The following is a 15,076-nucleotide window of genomic DNA, read 5'->3' as shown; positions in this document are numbered from 1 at the left end:
GTCACAGGCGGGAGTGAGCACACCTCACTGGGTGTGCCGGGAGCTCCAAGGGCCCTACAGGAGTGAAAGGGGAGTCACAGGGTCACAGGCGGGAGTGAGCACACCTCACTGGGTGTGCCGGGAGCTCCAAGGGCACTACAGGAGTGAAAGGGGAGTCACAGGGTCACAGGCGGGAGTGAGCACACCTCACAGGGTGTGCCGGGAGCTCCAAGGGCACTACAGGAGTGAAAGGGGAGTCACAGGGTCACATTTGGGAGTGAGCACACCTCACAGGGTGTACCGGGAGCTCCAAGGGCACTACAGGAGTGAAAGGGGAGTCACAGGGTCACAGGCGGGAGTGAGCACACCTCACTGGGTGTACCGGGAGCTCCAAGGGCCCTACAGGAGTGAAAGGGGAGTCACTGTACCATAAACTAGAAACTTGTTTTATTTTAAATTGGTGAATACCTGCCAAGAGCCTTTTGTTTTACAGAAGTCAGTGTAACAATCTCTCAAAAATATACCTGCATTCTACAAAGAAAGTTGTGTAATATACTATATTTGAGTGCTACACAATAATTTATTAGTTTGGGCTTCCATTTGCAGCCAATACAGCATCAATTCATCTTGGAAACGACAGATACAAGTCCTGCACAGTGGTCTGTGCAGTTCCAAATGAAGATTTGGTGGAAACAGGAGAGTCGAAGGGCTCTATAGTTTTGCAGCGAGATCCGGGTTAGACATCCATTTCAGACAGCTTCCTCCTGCATCCACAGTTATTCCTGATCAATGTGGTCCATCCTTCATGCTGGTCTGCCAGCATTACCCTAGATACCGTGGCTCTTGATACACCACAAAGATTTGCTGTCCTGGTCACAGGTGTGCCAGTCAGACACGCACCAACAATTCGTCCTCTTTTGAACTGTGATATGTCTTATATTATGTTCTGTGGATTGCAATATTTTACGTACAGCTGTGCTATTGCTCTGCTAATTCAACCTTAACACTCTGCTCTAACTGATGGAATGTGCAATCAGTGAAGATTGGCCACCATGCTGTGCGTATATAGGCGTGAAACCCCAAACACTATTTTGGCCAGTGTTTCAGTTTCATTCCTTATACATGGCACTTACAAGGAAAAAAAACACAAACATCAACCTGGCAATGACTGCCGAAGAAATCGGGAGGCTATTGTAGATTAAACACTGCCCCGAACCCAACCCAAAGTAAATAAAATAAAATGAAATAATGAATAATGAAAAATGAATAAAAATACCCCATTAAACATCATTTAATAAAATAATATTTTATGGCTTAGGTTGAATATATGAAAGTTGAATTTGATAACAGAGTTCTTTAATTTAATTGGATATGAAGATGGAAATATCTTTCTGTAGTGACACAAATCCCTAAAAGACAAATAGGAATGTTAAGGACAATGATTGAGAGTCCTGCCTCCGAGCACTAGGTTATGGTGTTGAGGTTAGGGGGATGTATTGATGTCCAGTGTGGAGCTGATGGGAGGATGGGGGCCTGCCCGCCCCAAATGCACACTTCTGATCTGATTTGTACATTTCAGGACTCTTCTCCTTTTACTTAACTTCAGTAAGAAATTATATTCAGATGAATTCAATTAACGATAACATATTAATTTAATAAGGTTTTTTTTTAAGGTATCAAATTAATCATGTAAAAATGGGACTGATCCTTGATGCAACGGCAGCCGAAAAGCCCTGCTCTGTCGACGTCTTCAGGAGATGTTTCAGACACAGTGTTTTACAATCATACATTTTCTCTGGGACAGATGTACCAAAGTGCCTATTTGGCTTTACACATGCTGCATGACGTCGACACTTTCAATTTACTTTAATTTCATATGGTTTCACTGCTTTCTTTTACTGCAGAAATGGCTTCTCCAGCTGATGAAACATTACCCCCCCCTCGTAACAGAGCAGAGGCAGTCCGCTTGCATTAATTTCCGGAGCTTACAAAAAGTGTTGCCCCATCGGACAACTACAGCGAGCGCTATGCGTCTAAACCCCACCGGTTCATCATTACTACAGAGCCATCATTCTTATGCAATGTGCTCCATCACAGAGACCCACACTCTCAAAGCAAACACGAGTAACAGCTTCCAGAATTTTCCCCGACTTCAGTTTGTCTGGCAAAACGTGAATCGCTGTTCATACTCGTCTGCCACTGCGTTTGCATGAATGCAGTCTTGGGCAGTAGCATTAAACGGTATCATGTTCTCCTGGGGCCTTGTGGGGGGGGGGGGGGGTGGGTGGTTTGGTAAATAATAGCCAACTGCCGGCAGATGGAAGGTTTGCTGTGGGACGCAGCATCAGGCAGCCAGCCCTCATGAACAATTCCCCATGGCAGTTTGACAAAGGGCTACCTGTGCCAGCCTGCCCAGGGGCCTCAAGGGCTGTAGCGAGGCCCCAGCGGGGAGGGAGGGTACAGCAGAGAAGGCTGCTCCACATTAGCATTCACCCAGGGCCTCCTGACACATAAACAAACAGTTGGTTGGCCCCCGGGGCCTGGACGGAGATATCACATAACGGCCCCCACCACCATGGCCAAACAACAGTGCCACCTGCAGCCCCGATCCCAGGGGCTGTTTAGGTAGACGGCCCCAAAAGGACCAACTGCTAGCTGTGTGCGAATGACCCCTGTACACCTGCCTAACTTCCCCGAGGCATCGAGCAGGGGGAGGAATGATTATCACCTGAACGAACAACAAAAGATGAACAAAGACATTAAGCAAAAGTCCGTTCAGCTCTGTCACCGGGCTCCTATCAGATGGTCGATCTTTTGTTTTGAGGTTCCTCTCTTTCTGCCCAAATTCACGGTGCGGGAAAAAAGGGACCATGAAAAATACAGCACCAAGGCAAGGTGAGTTCAGGATAAAAGCCCTCCAATTAGCAGGCTTCAGTGTCATCTCTCCACAGGGAACAGGGAGCAACACCACATGGGCAGAGACAGAGAAAGGGCAAGCCCTGCCCCGGAGCTGCCCAACAGGCCTGGTGTGAGCGAGACAGCAGGCGGTAATCTGTGGAAGTGCCCCACTGTGGCGGCCGTTTGGCTCCACCCACCACAAGAGGCTTTGGACCACAGGTGAGGCTCAGAGCGATGTGCCTGAGCCCAGAAGACCAATCAGGGGGTTCCCCAATGGCCCTGTGGACATTCCCTGATCTCTGCCACCAGCACCATTAATTACCTGTGTGCTGCTCTTTACCCCAGATCCCTGGGCTGCGGAATCACCAGGGCACTGGCCATGAGCACACACATCAAGCAGGGCCTGGCTCTACATTCCCCTGGGTCCATCGCCTACCAGGAACCAGAGAGGAGGGAGCACAGTGGCCCTACGGCATGCACTCTCCTACGGACTAAATGACCGTAATAGCCTGAGAGGTTAACCCATCTTCCCATGAGACTGGTATTCTGTTTCCAAGGAACAGGGGGGAAACTGCCTTGGTTGTACACAATGGTGACCAAGGAGGAATGTCTGCTCATAGCATTTCCTAACAGCAAAATTGGAGCGTTTGGAAGATGTCTCCTAGTCAAGACCCGCTGGCAAGTGACTATGGAGGTGATGCAGAGATGAAGCGGGGTCCATCCAGGCTGCGGTAGGTACCTCTGCTTGCTCCACTGATGTGCATTTGGGTCCAGCTTCCAGTGGACAGCTCGGTTCAGTGTGGTTCAGCCAAGCATACTGGTGCACAACTTGGCTCACGGCCAGGCAACAAGAGGCCTCCCAGAAGCTGCTACTGCCACACGGTCATGTGACTTTTGATTGACAACTTCCCCAAAGAACGGGAGCAGGAACAGATGGAATATCAATGGCTCATTCGTGTATGAAAAAAGTGTCTAGGTGGGGGTGGGGGGTGGGTAGTTGGTAAACAGAGGTAATTCTTTGCGCCATCTCCTCCCAGATTTGCTTTCTGTGAACAAATTTAGTTCCATTTCATTTTATAACAGTTCTTTATATTACTCAGGTGTATTTTATGAACAGTTCCTCTTTTTATAGCTAAAATTATTAGCTGATTAGAATTTTCACTGAGCGGCACAAACAGATTAGGGCCAGACGCAAGGAGAGAGGAGCACAAACACAATCGCACAGAGACGCCAGCCTCTGCACGCAAACCGAACTGCTCCATTCCGCCACTTTTAAAAACCTATGAGGAATGCGTTCTGTGGGTTAACTGAAGAGATATTCACTTTGAAACACTTGAGAAGTGCTATCTCTGAGTACAAGTTGCAATATCAACAAGCTACAGTCTTTCTTTAGTGCTAATGTTTAAATGTTAATCACAGAGTGATGCCAGTCGTCTCCATAACAGGAAACTGGGAAGGTCTCCAAGCAGGCCCGCCTGATGTACAGTTACATTGTGTTCCCCATCCATTTACGCACTCCAACACTAGGGTCGAAATACTGAGGCAAGTCTCACTTTATATATGTCACCACTCAGTTCAGTGTTAAAAATTGTATTAGGGAAGTGCTTTGCATGGATAGAAAAACAAATGGATAGACACAGAAGTAAATAAGGGCAACCTCCCCCCACCCCCCCCATCGCCCACCCCAAGCAGCAAGCGTGCCACTCAGGGGCTGTTTCTGAATTCGTGATCAAAAGTTATATCTGAGACCACCACAAAACTGCAAGCTTCTAACATCTAAACATCTGCTGTCATTTTGTTGTGAATTATTTATTTGTTGATTTCACGTCCTTATTTATTTCTCCCTCTGCCTTGCTCAGTCGTGTCTGCATTTGCCCTGAAAAAAAAATAAATCATCAGATGGCATGAGAGACTGTCTGGACTGGACTTCCGCTACACATGCCCAGGTCTTCCTTTTCATCAACGCTAAACACCTTCCTAACAGCTCCTTTGGAGAGGAAGATGTATTCAGTGTTTGTGTCCAGAAACTGTATAAAAACAATGACTTTATGCTGATTGGCTTCCCCTGCAGGCAGATTTTGGGTGTGAGGTAAGAGTGACATACAGTAGACAGCACAGCAAGCTGAAGCAACGCCGACACACAAGAGAAGCAGAAGGAAGCCAGGTGTGTCTCACACGGACGTTGTCCTACCTCATTGGCAGATGGGGTCACATTGCCAGGTGATGTCACATTCTAAGTGAAATTTGTAATCAAATGAATTTTAGCATAAAACAATCTCTGGACTACAAACAAGGAATGTGTCAGAAAGTACACACAGCCTGGGGGGTAAAGGTCACAATTTACCACTGGTCGGCAAGCCCCAGGTTACCAAGGTTACAATTCCATGAAACTTTCATAGACATTATACCTACAGCAAGTCGTGTGTCAGAGACCACACACAGTCTGGGGGGTAAACGTTACAATTTACCATTGGCCAGGAAGCCCCAGGTTACCACCCTTTGAGTAGAGCAGTGTTTCCCAACCCAGTCCTCGGGGAACCCCGGACGGTCCACGTTTTTGCTTCCTCTCAGCTCCCAGTGCACCTGTAACCAGGTATTCGGTGTTTCTGATTGGCTGGGAGCTGGGAGGGAGCAAAAACGTGAACAGTTCAGGGTTCCCCAAGGACTGGGTTGAAAAACACTGGTCTAGGGAACACATTAAAAGCTGGTGTTATGGCTTCTTCATCTTTCCTACCTTATTTAAGTTAAAAAAAAGAAAACAATATATGGTTGATGTTCTGAAGAAAAAAAAAAGACAGAAAAAAAAGATCTTACCTCTTTTCTCACCTTCCAAAATATCTCAGACAGCTACTGTTTGGTCTCTTGCTATCAACATTGTTTTAAACAAGTCCTGATAGCCTAAAACATAAATCCATGAAAACATAATTTTTGTATGCACAGACCGAATCAAAAGGTGATGGAGTGCAACAAAAGTTGAAAATAAACAGTGACAAGATTAGAGCTGTAATTACTGGCAGGTTATTTGCTGGTGAATACAGTGCAGGTACCCAGTAACTTTCATGGGTGCTGGCACCGGGCCCATTGAGACGGGCGGTCCTGGTCCGATACCATTTCAGCCGGCCAGTGGGACATTGCTCCACACCCTCACAGCCATGTCATTAGCAGGATGATCAAACGGCAGAATATAACTTCCCTTGAATCACTGGAATACAGCCATGCTCATAATTAGCTTTGGAGTAAGTAAGAGAGAGAGAGAGACTTTCCGCTCTTAGCTGGTAAACCCGGGTGAGCTGGTCTCTGCTTACACACACGGCATGATTACGTTACAGCTCCACAGCCACAAAAAAAAAAAAAAAAAAACTCCTTTTAATGGCAGCTATGAAATGACTGGAATGGTACAAAAAGAGGGAAGTTTAAGCACCTCCAACAACTTCCTGTAATTGCAGTTTATTGAGAGGGAAACAGAAGATAAAGATTTTGAAATTATAAGCTATTATGCTCCAGAGAAAGGTGGGGAGAACTTAGCTTCATAAAACACAGCTGACAAGCTCAAGCCAATTACCCCAAGACCATTCCGAAAAAAATCACTTAATTGCCAACCATTCTGTCAGGTCAATTGACTCTAATTGAAGAAATAACAAAAAGCGTATTATGGCACGAGAAGCAGGGCACGGGAAATTAGGTGAGCGTTCAGGAGGAGGCAATGATTTGAAATTCCAGCCATCAAAGGAAACGGGTGCTATACTCCCCATGTAGCCTCTCAAGACGGAACTCGGCCCGCGTTCGTCACTCGCTCAGATACGGCCTGGAAGACTTCTGCATTCCTGCAACTCTGCGGCTACGCTTGGAGCGCAGCAGCCCCCACGGACGACAGGCGCGGTATGCACCCTGACAGCACCCTGAAGCTGCCAAAATGGTTGTGATAATCCACACTAAAGTGGTTGCAGTGGTGCTAGCTACTGCAGTTCTGCATCTGCAATCGTTCTCGTCATTAACGTTGTTATGGATGTTATTATTGCTACAGCTCTCTGCAGTGCTGCTCCTCGTTCTGCCACCTAAGACGGACCCTGGAGGTTGACGTGCCAAGCAGGCCTGCCTCTGAGCTCCTCCATAAATGCAAAAGCCAATCGCCGATTAGCAGATTAAAATTGATTAATAGTCCCTCTGATTATCAAATCAAGAGCTTGCCGGAGTAATCAGTTAATTGATCATCATGGTGAGAATGGCAGTCTGGTGGGACCATGACAACTTGAATCTGTTTACTCTGACAGCAAAGGGACAGTAGAGACAAATGTATCGGCGTGTGTTCCAGGGACAAGGCCTACAAGCCAAGCCCACTAAAACAATGTTAGCTCACAGATACTCCATAAGAGCATTTGGCATGACACCTACATCACAGATATACTATATTCATGCATTGAAATAGCATGTGTGGTCTTCATAAACCAGACCTAACACGTTACCTTCAGCTCCTAGTGGATCCAGAGCCTTGTACTGCATATCCAATCCCCAAGTTTAGTTTCGACGTGTTCAACTGCTAAGAGGACGCTTAAGGCCACTGGCAAACACCTTGGGGAATCAGATACGAACAAAGGATGGCAGCTAGCTGGGGGGAATGCAGAGCCACTGAGGAGGGTCTTGACAGAAGGGACACTTTGAGCTGCAATCTTGCTGTGGACATAAGAGGCTTCAGGACCACCACTGCATTGTGGGTAATGTCAGCCCATACCGACATAAAGCAACTCAAATTTGGATAAGGAGGAGGAAGAGAAAAATGCATCTTTGATCAGATGTTCAGTGTCACACGGGACGTTAATCTGCATTATAGTGCCGGAGATTCACAGTGGATAACATTTAATGGGGAAAAAAAAACTAGTGTTCACTGGTATTCAGGGGAAATCACGGAAACTGCAGACTATTACTTAACCTCACTGTACTGATTACTACAGTACTTACATTAAAAAAGCATATTTAGCGATCGGCCCTGCTCTTTTCCCTGTCACATCAGAGGGGTTCTTCTGATCGGCCTGCCCCTGTGAGCTGTGATGTGTTAACTGGGAAGCCACTAATTTGATGTCAAAAATTCATAAGGCCTCTCTTTAATATTGCATATCTATCCTGGGTTGTCACTTCAAAACAAGCCGTTGCATAAACAGAGCTACCACAACACAGAAACTCAACAGGAATGTCGAAGGGGACGAAGACGAGGAGGAGGAAATAGACAAAGGGAAAAAAAGACAAGGAAACAATCAAAGACTGTCCCATGATGAACCCAGGAGAACAGCACCTGTGGAACCGTAGTGGTGTACATTCTGGGAGGAAACGCGCTCGTCTTAATGTGATCGTGGGCAAAGAAGGGGGACCGGCTGGCGGCCGGGGCCGAGCCTGGGGGGAGGGGGCCGACTTATCAAAGGAAGTGGCAGGTAAATAGTCATTTACTATGCATGCACAATGAGCGCTACACAGAGGCCTGACACGGCGGCTGGGCGCTAATGAAAGGCAGCGCTATTGTGGCATCCGTCAGGGGACGTTTTTAATATCGCTCCCTCTCTCAGTGAAGAGGCGCTGATGCAGCGTGGCGGCAACCTCCTGCTGCAAGTCACTTTACATGAGATGTGAAGGAACTGAAGTGTGATGCTTTATCTGTGCCCCGGCTGCTCAGAATGACTTTTCTCTCCTTCGCTTTTTCTCTCCCCGAAAAGAAAGCTGTTAGGATTTGCGGCTCGTGTTTACTAACTGCTTTACTCCTCCCACTAAAAGTTTTCCTCCTCCAAAGATAGTTTGGCTCATGCTGTTTCCTGTCTGTTGGCATCGCCACAGCTGTTTTTATTCTGTGCTTGCTGCTAAAATGCTCTCCTGCTCCCTCCTTTGCCAGCCCCTACAGTGAGGTGTTTCAGTGCGAACGCTGCATCTTAGGGGCAGATTTCACGCACTGCCCTTCGGTCTTACGGGGAACCGAGCTCGGACCCTAACTTCAGATCTATGCTTGGGAACGAAAGGAAACATCTTTCTGACCAGCTGCAGCTTCGGTCATGAACATGAAGAAACAGAGAAAAATCGACTGGATTCACGCAATGAACATGACATGCCTGGCTTCGTATTTTGCTTGCCATCGTATTTTAAGTACCTTTTTTAAGGATTTGGTGCTTGATGCCTGTTTTAATCATTCCTACCATTAATTCTAAGCCATAAAAATTGCTCCTCCATTTATGCATTAGTACAGGCAAGCCCTTCGATAGATGACAGTACTAGGATTTACCCTGTTGACCTTTTATTGCAGCACGCCTGTTGGAAGGTATGCTCAGCCTTACCAAGTATGAAAGAACAGTATACAGGCGAGTTACACACAGACAGCACATTAACTAACATGCCAGACACAGTAATGCGACTCTTCCTGAATAGGATTTTGATTAACCCCGTTAAATCACTTCAACACACAGTTATACCATCTACATGGTATTATGAGAATGTTTAGCGCGCAACATCCTAATGCCAGTAATTTATATGGCTGAACTTCTGTTCAGAACAGCAGTGCCTGATGAAAGGTTTTGTCCAGAACAAACATCTCATCCCAAAAACAACAATTACTGGTTATGAGCCCCATCAGACTGGTGCTGTCAGTCAATATCATAACAACGTATTTCCCCCCTTTTGCCTGTTTACTATTTACTATGATTTTAATGACAAGTGACCAAAAGAAAACACAACTGCCCGTGCGTCCAGCAAAGCTCATCTCCTCTGTGTGATATTTGCTGATATAATCACAGTATGCTTCTGTCATTTCACAAAGTGATGATTATTGCACTTCTTGCTATAGCCTGTAAATATATGTTAAGGTGCAAGGAGCCCACAACCAGTTAAATACTCGTTCTAGATTTAAGCTCCAGGGCCTCATTTTAGACTGAGAAGTAAAATATCTGCCATTTTAACATCCCACAAACAACCTGAATGGACAAAATACATGGGTTATCCATAGATGTATTAAACCGTATTACATTTCAGTAAACCTGCATTTATCATCCATTTGAAAAGGTTTTTAATTAAAAACAACTGTGAAATAACTAAGATGCATCAAAATTAAGTAAAAAAAAAAATATTGACAGCTTGTCAGACCTCTGACAGCTCAGTAATAAGGCCAGGTCATCTGCAACCAAATGGTTTAAACAAAGCGAAGGACCGAGAAGTGTTTAGAAAGTTTCCTAACTTCTGAAGTAGAGCATTTTGTCACCACTTAACAGACATGGTTGTCAGTATTTGTTTATTTGTGAGATAATCAATCCTCCTGAGCTTGAACTCTTATCACATCCACCAAAGTGGAAAGATAAGATGGATGCTGGAGGAGAAGCAGCAAAAAAACCTCCCTGTCACTCCACTTCCTTCCCAGCTCTCACGGCCACATTTATCTGGGATTCGATATCAGGATCCACCCGGGCGTCCGGGATCAGAACCAATAGGGTGGCATTTCACAAAATAAATAAATAAATAAATAAAAATAAATAAAAAAACTCTCAAAATGTGAACACCTTCTACACTTGAAAAACAGAACATTCCTATCCAGGAGGGAACCTTGCGGCTCAGCGCGTCACCATGCAGCATCAACATCATTCAATGATCATTCTTTAGAGCAAATGGGTTGCCGCGTAAAAATGTGACGGTCGCACGCGGACAAGCTAAATTGGAACGAATCAGGAATTAGATATACATTAACACTGCAGACTTAACGCCGTGATGTCTATATTTAGAAAGCTTTTAATTAACATAGCTTTCCACTGTGCCACCGTGTCACAGTGCAATTCGAGCTGGGGCTTGCCACTGAGGGACAGTTACGCAGTCCCTGGTACTGAGACGGGGGGCTCCCTGCCTGGCTGTCTGGCCCGCCCTGTTCTGCCAGACCCTGGAATGTCGTCAGAGGATCAGAAGAGGCCTCCTTCCTAACGCCAGGCCTCATTACGAGGCGCCATCAGCATAATGCGGAGCGATGCGCGCACTTGGGCTGAGGAGCTAAATAATTCAGCAAACTGTCAGCTCTGTGGGCCGCGGTCCTGTGCGGCAGAGATCAAGGGGGGGAAGCCTCGGTGCAGGTGACACCGCAGCACTGGCCGCTGCGCCTCCTTCTGTCACAGCCTGGGGAAGGAAGGAAGTCAGGCAGGCACCTCGGTTCCCCTCATCAGCCTGTGCTGGGAGCTTTCAAACACGTCCCGGCTAATGAGGGAGTGTTTAAAACTCACGGATGCCAATGGGCACATGTCTGGCGGTAAGTAGGGGTGTTAAGAAAAAAAAACACACACACACACACACACACACACACACACACGCAACAAACGTACTCACACACACGCGTAGCCAAGAGTGTCAGCACAGGTGAACAAAGTGAATAGGATATGTGACTGACAATAAAGATTTCTTTTAACATCAGTGAGTAGATGCTGAGGAGACAGGCAGACGGGGCACATGCAGCTCCGTGTTACTCTGAGGGCGATGGATGCTCCCCCTAAGCTGGAGATGGCAGCTTTAATGGTGGGGCCATGAAGCCGAGGCAGCCAGGATCCCAGACCCACATCCATTATTTTATTTCACTTTAAAGACGAGGTTTAACAGACGCCCGGAATTTCAGCGGGTGTCATGGCGTGCTTAAACTTTAATTTTCACTCCGTTTCCTTCCCCATTAACAAGCCACACGAAAAATGGAAACAACGCATTATTTTTTCATTTTATGAAAATATTTTTCTTAAAAATATCCGTGGTGCATTTTTGTTTCCTTCCCGTGAGTGGCAGTCAGAGGCGTGGTGATGGTGATAGTGATGGTGAGGACTGCATGTTTTATGTGACATTAATTTGGAGTCCCCATATAAATAGTTCTAGAAACTTCCTTTACTTAGTTTTCCGCCAGTGCATCAGCAGAAGCATACGGAGTTCAGTTCCATGCTTTTCAGGTTCCAAGCAGGACAACGTCAGAGGTCCTTCTCAGGATGCTGGGTTCACCTTCGAATGGGCTTGATGGCATCAGCATGGCTTCACCGTAGTTACCCAGAGAGAGTGATGGTCCTGCCAGAGTCCCTCATCTTGTTTGGTGCATCAGTCCCTATTTGCCTGGCAGGGCTCAGTCATGTGGTCCGTGCAGCTCTCCGCTAATTACTAATTAACACATTCTTTTGTGTGGACTGTTTATTTATAGCAAACATCTTGCCAGATCCTGCATCCCACAGCCAGGACCAGATTAATGACATAGACAGACTTGTGAGGATAGTATACACAGCAGCTCCAGCGAAAACACAAGAGAAGCAGCCAATATTCATAAAGACCATACTGTAGCCCATCACCAGAATCATACTGCAAATCCCAGTGAAATCCAGTGAAGTCTTCAGCTGTTCATCGAAGTCGTCCCACCGAAAGTAACAATACATTACAGTGGAAGGCGCCATTAAAACCAAATGCAAAACACAAGCTCTCAGAGGCAATATTATCCCTCATTTACTGAACACAAGTCATCAGCCTACACAGCCTCCAAAATGACGACCAACACTAAGGACTCAAGCACTGTCATTGCACCATAATGCTGAGATTACACACCATTAAGTGCCACTACACCATACGTCAACATATGTCATGTTGAAGAACGGTGGGTTAATCTCAATCACAATCTCAAAGATCGTACATGTGGTCTTGGCAAGACTGGCCTTGCGAACTTGCCTTCCGAGAACGAACTTGGGGCACAATGCATGAAGGGACTGGACTTATTCAACAAGGATGCAACTGATGTATCCTTGATATTTGGGGTAAGTAAGACCAACATCCAGGGCCTGCAAGTGTCTTCTGCACTGGTGTTATTAGTATTGGAACTGGTCTGTGGCAACGGAAGATGGCGTAAAATGGGTACAAGAGAACACGAGTACAGTCAAGCACGCATATTGAGATTTACCTAGGGTGACGCAGAGGTATGTAGGGCAGAGCCATGCACAGTGATACCCAGCACCACAGATTGACCTGTGTTAGGCCATCTTTACGTTAGGTAGACCAAGCACAGGTGTCTCACAGCCTTGAAACACCTGAAAATACGGCTTTTTGATGGATTGGGACGAGTCTACAGAGGGCTGGCACACTGGTCGCCCCTCAAACCTGTCAGCATCTGTTTGGTGGCAGCTGACGTACTGCAGAGGACACACGGGTCTTGGGTCAGCTGGCTGCAGTAGCACACGTCAGGTCTCAGCAGTTTATGCTGATGGGTTTACATTGAAGACTCCGGAATCAGCAGCACTTACCAGCAACAAACATGGAGTCTGAAAAGAGAAGGAACACAAGCAACATGTTAGTTTGTCCTGTCTAACACCAGGGCCGTTCTTTTGATGGTGTCCCTCCTCCTCGAGATTATCCAGTGGAGATGATACTGATACAGAGCAACATGGAGTGCGCGCACACACACACACACACACACACAATTGCCGTGTTTTATATGACAGATGAATACCAAATGTACCACCAACAGTGCGACACACACCACACTCACTCAGACACACAAAAGTGCTGTGTTTTATGTGACAGATGAATACCAAATGGAGCACCAGCAGTGACACACACACACACACACACACACACACACACACAAAAAGCATTCCGCTTTTATGTCAGGTACTGCTTTTTCCTGAGATACGAATACTCTGAAGAGAGGGAAGACCTCCTCATAGATTTCAGTGTTTCTTCATTTCAGGCTTTGCCACTTCGTGATTGTCCCTGAATGCCTGTGGAAGAGCATGACAAACACCAGTGCTACAGGCATGTGTCCACTGGCGCACTTTTCATTATTTTAAGACCAGTTTTGGAGATGTAACCCTATTATAACAAGCCCTTACCGAAAGAACTACTTTTGATGTGACCTTGCATAGCTATGCGACAGCGAAGGTACAGCGGCGTTAAGGGATGGCAACTGGTCCAATCTGAACGTAAATGACAAACACCATTGGACCAGCATCTGGGTCAGAGGGGGAGAGAGAGAAAACCTGCAAATTACATATAAACTGTCTGCGTGTTTGTGTGTGTCAGAAGTATGTCTGAGATCTGCTCTTCTTCCAGCATTTAATTAAGTATACTTCATATATGTCGAAGGGTAACTGCCACGCAAACGTTCAGGCAGAATTAGCATGTAAGCCTAAATTGCTGGGAAGTGTGGCAGGCGTGGGAATATCCCCTGTAGCTCTGAGGGCATCCCTGGTCCACCAGACATGCTCCAAGTCGGTGCAAAGACTAGGCGCTGGCAGACCCCAGACTGCGTGGGTGCGAGACACACCTGATGAGCGAAAGTGCCTAACGCACTGTCACTTCGGAGCACAGCTCATTTGCAAGTTCCGCAGGACACTAATAATGCCAACTGCCAAAGCAGAAACCGGGAGAAACCAAAACCAGCCATGTCAGGGGTAGGTCTGCGGGCACATGGTACTGGCTAACATGGCTGTCACAGCTCCTTCCCATTCCAGACAACAAGCCCCAGCTCCTCATGCATGTTTCGACCTACAATGGGAATTTTAGACAGTTTCCTCGGCGAGTTTCAGGCAGCCTGCGGCTGCCTCAGCACAGTTTCTGCCGCATCTGGGAAGCTGCGGGCTGCTGGTTAGCACAGCCTGAGGATTATGATTAATGGAAGAGCTGGTGAAGACGAGACGACCTGTGGAGCCTGGGGATGTGGAGGGCCGGTGCACGTCGCTGGGAGGTCCGGGGAGCAGCAGTGTTTGTGTATGGTGGGAGCCTGTCATTGAGGGAGATTTATGGACTTCAATAAGGATCTGTGCATTGGGGCCAAGTTAAGTCACTGCGTAATTAAAACCTTTCAGTGGAATCTTTTAGAAGTCGACCATGAGGATCACATACAATGGGGTCAAAAAAGCAGCATTTTGATTGGATCCAAACATACAACCCCACTGTCTCTCTCTCTGTCTCACACACACACACACACACACACACAAACACATACACACATGCGCTTTGTCTGAAACCTATGGATACGTACAGTTGCACAGTATACAGCAAATTTAAATCTGTTTAACACCCGAACATGACTGTCCTAAATTCAATGACAGAATCAGAAACCACTTGCAACTCTCATGTTTGCTTTTCCATTGATCAGCCTCATTATTTCCTCCATTTTTCTTTGACCGGACTGAAAATGTCCAATTACTTAGGCTAGTCTTACAGGCAAGGCACACACTCC

The sequence above is a fragment of the Brienomyrus brachyistius genome, chromosome 14 (genome assembly GCF_023856365.1).
Source record: "Brienomyrus brachyistius isolate T26 chromosome 14, BBRACH_0.4, whole genome shotgun sequence".
In the NCBI taxonomy this organism is placed as follows: Eukaryota; Metazoa; Chordata; class Actinopteri; order Osteoglossiformes; family Mormyridae; genus Brienomyrus; species Brienomyrus brachyistius.
This window is presented reverse-complemented; position numbering follows the sequence as displayed.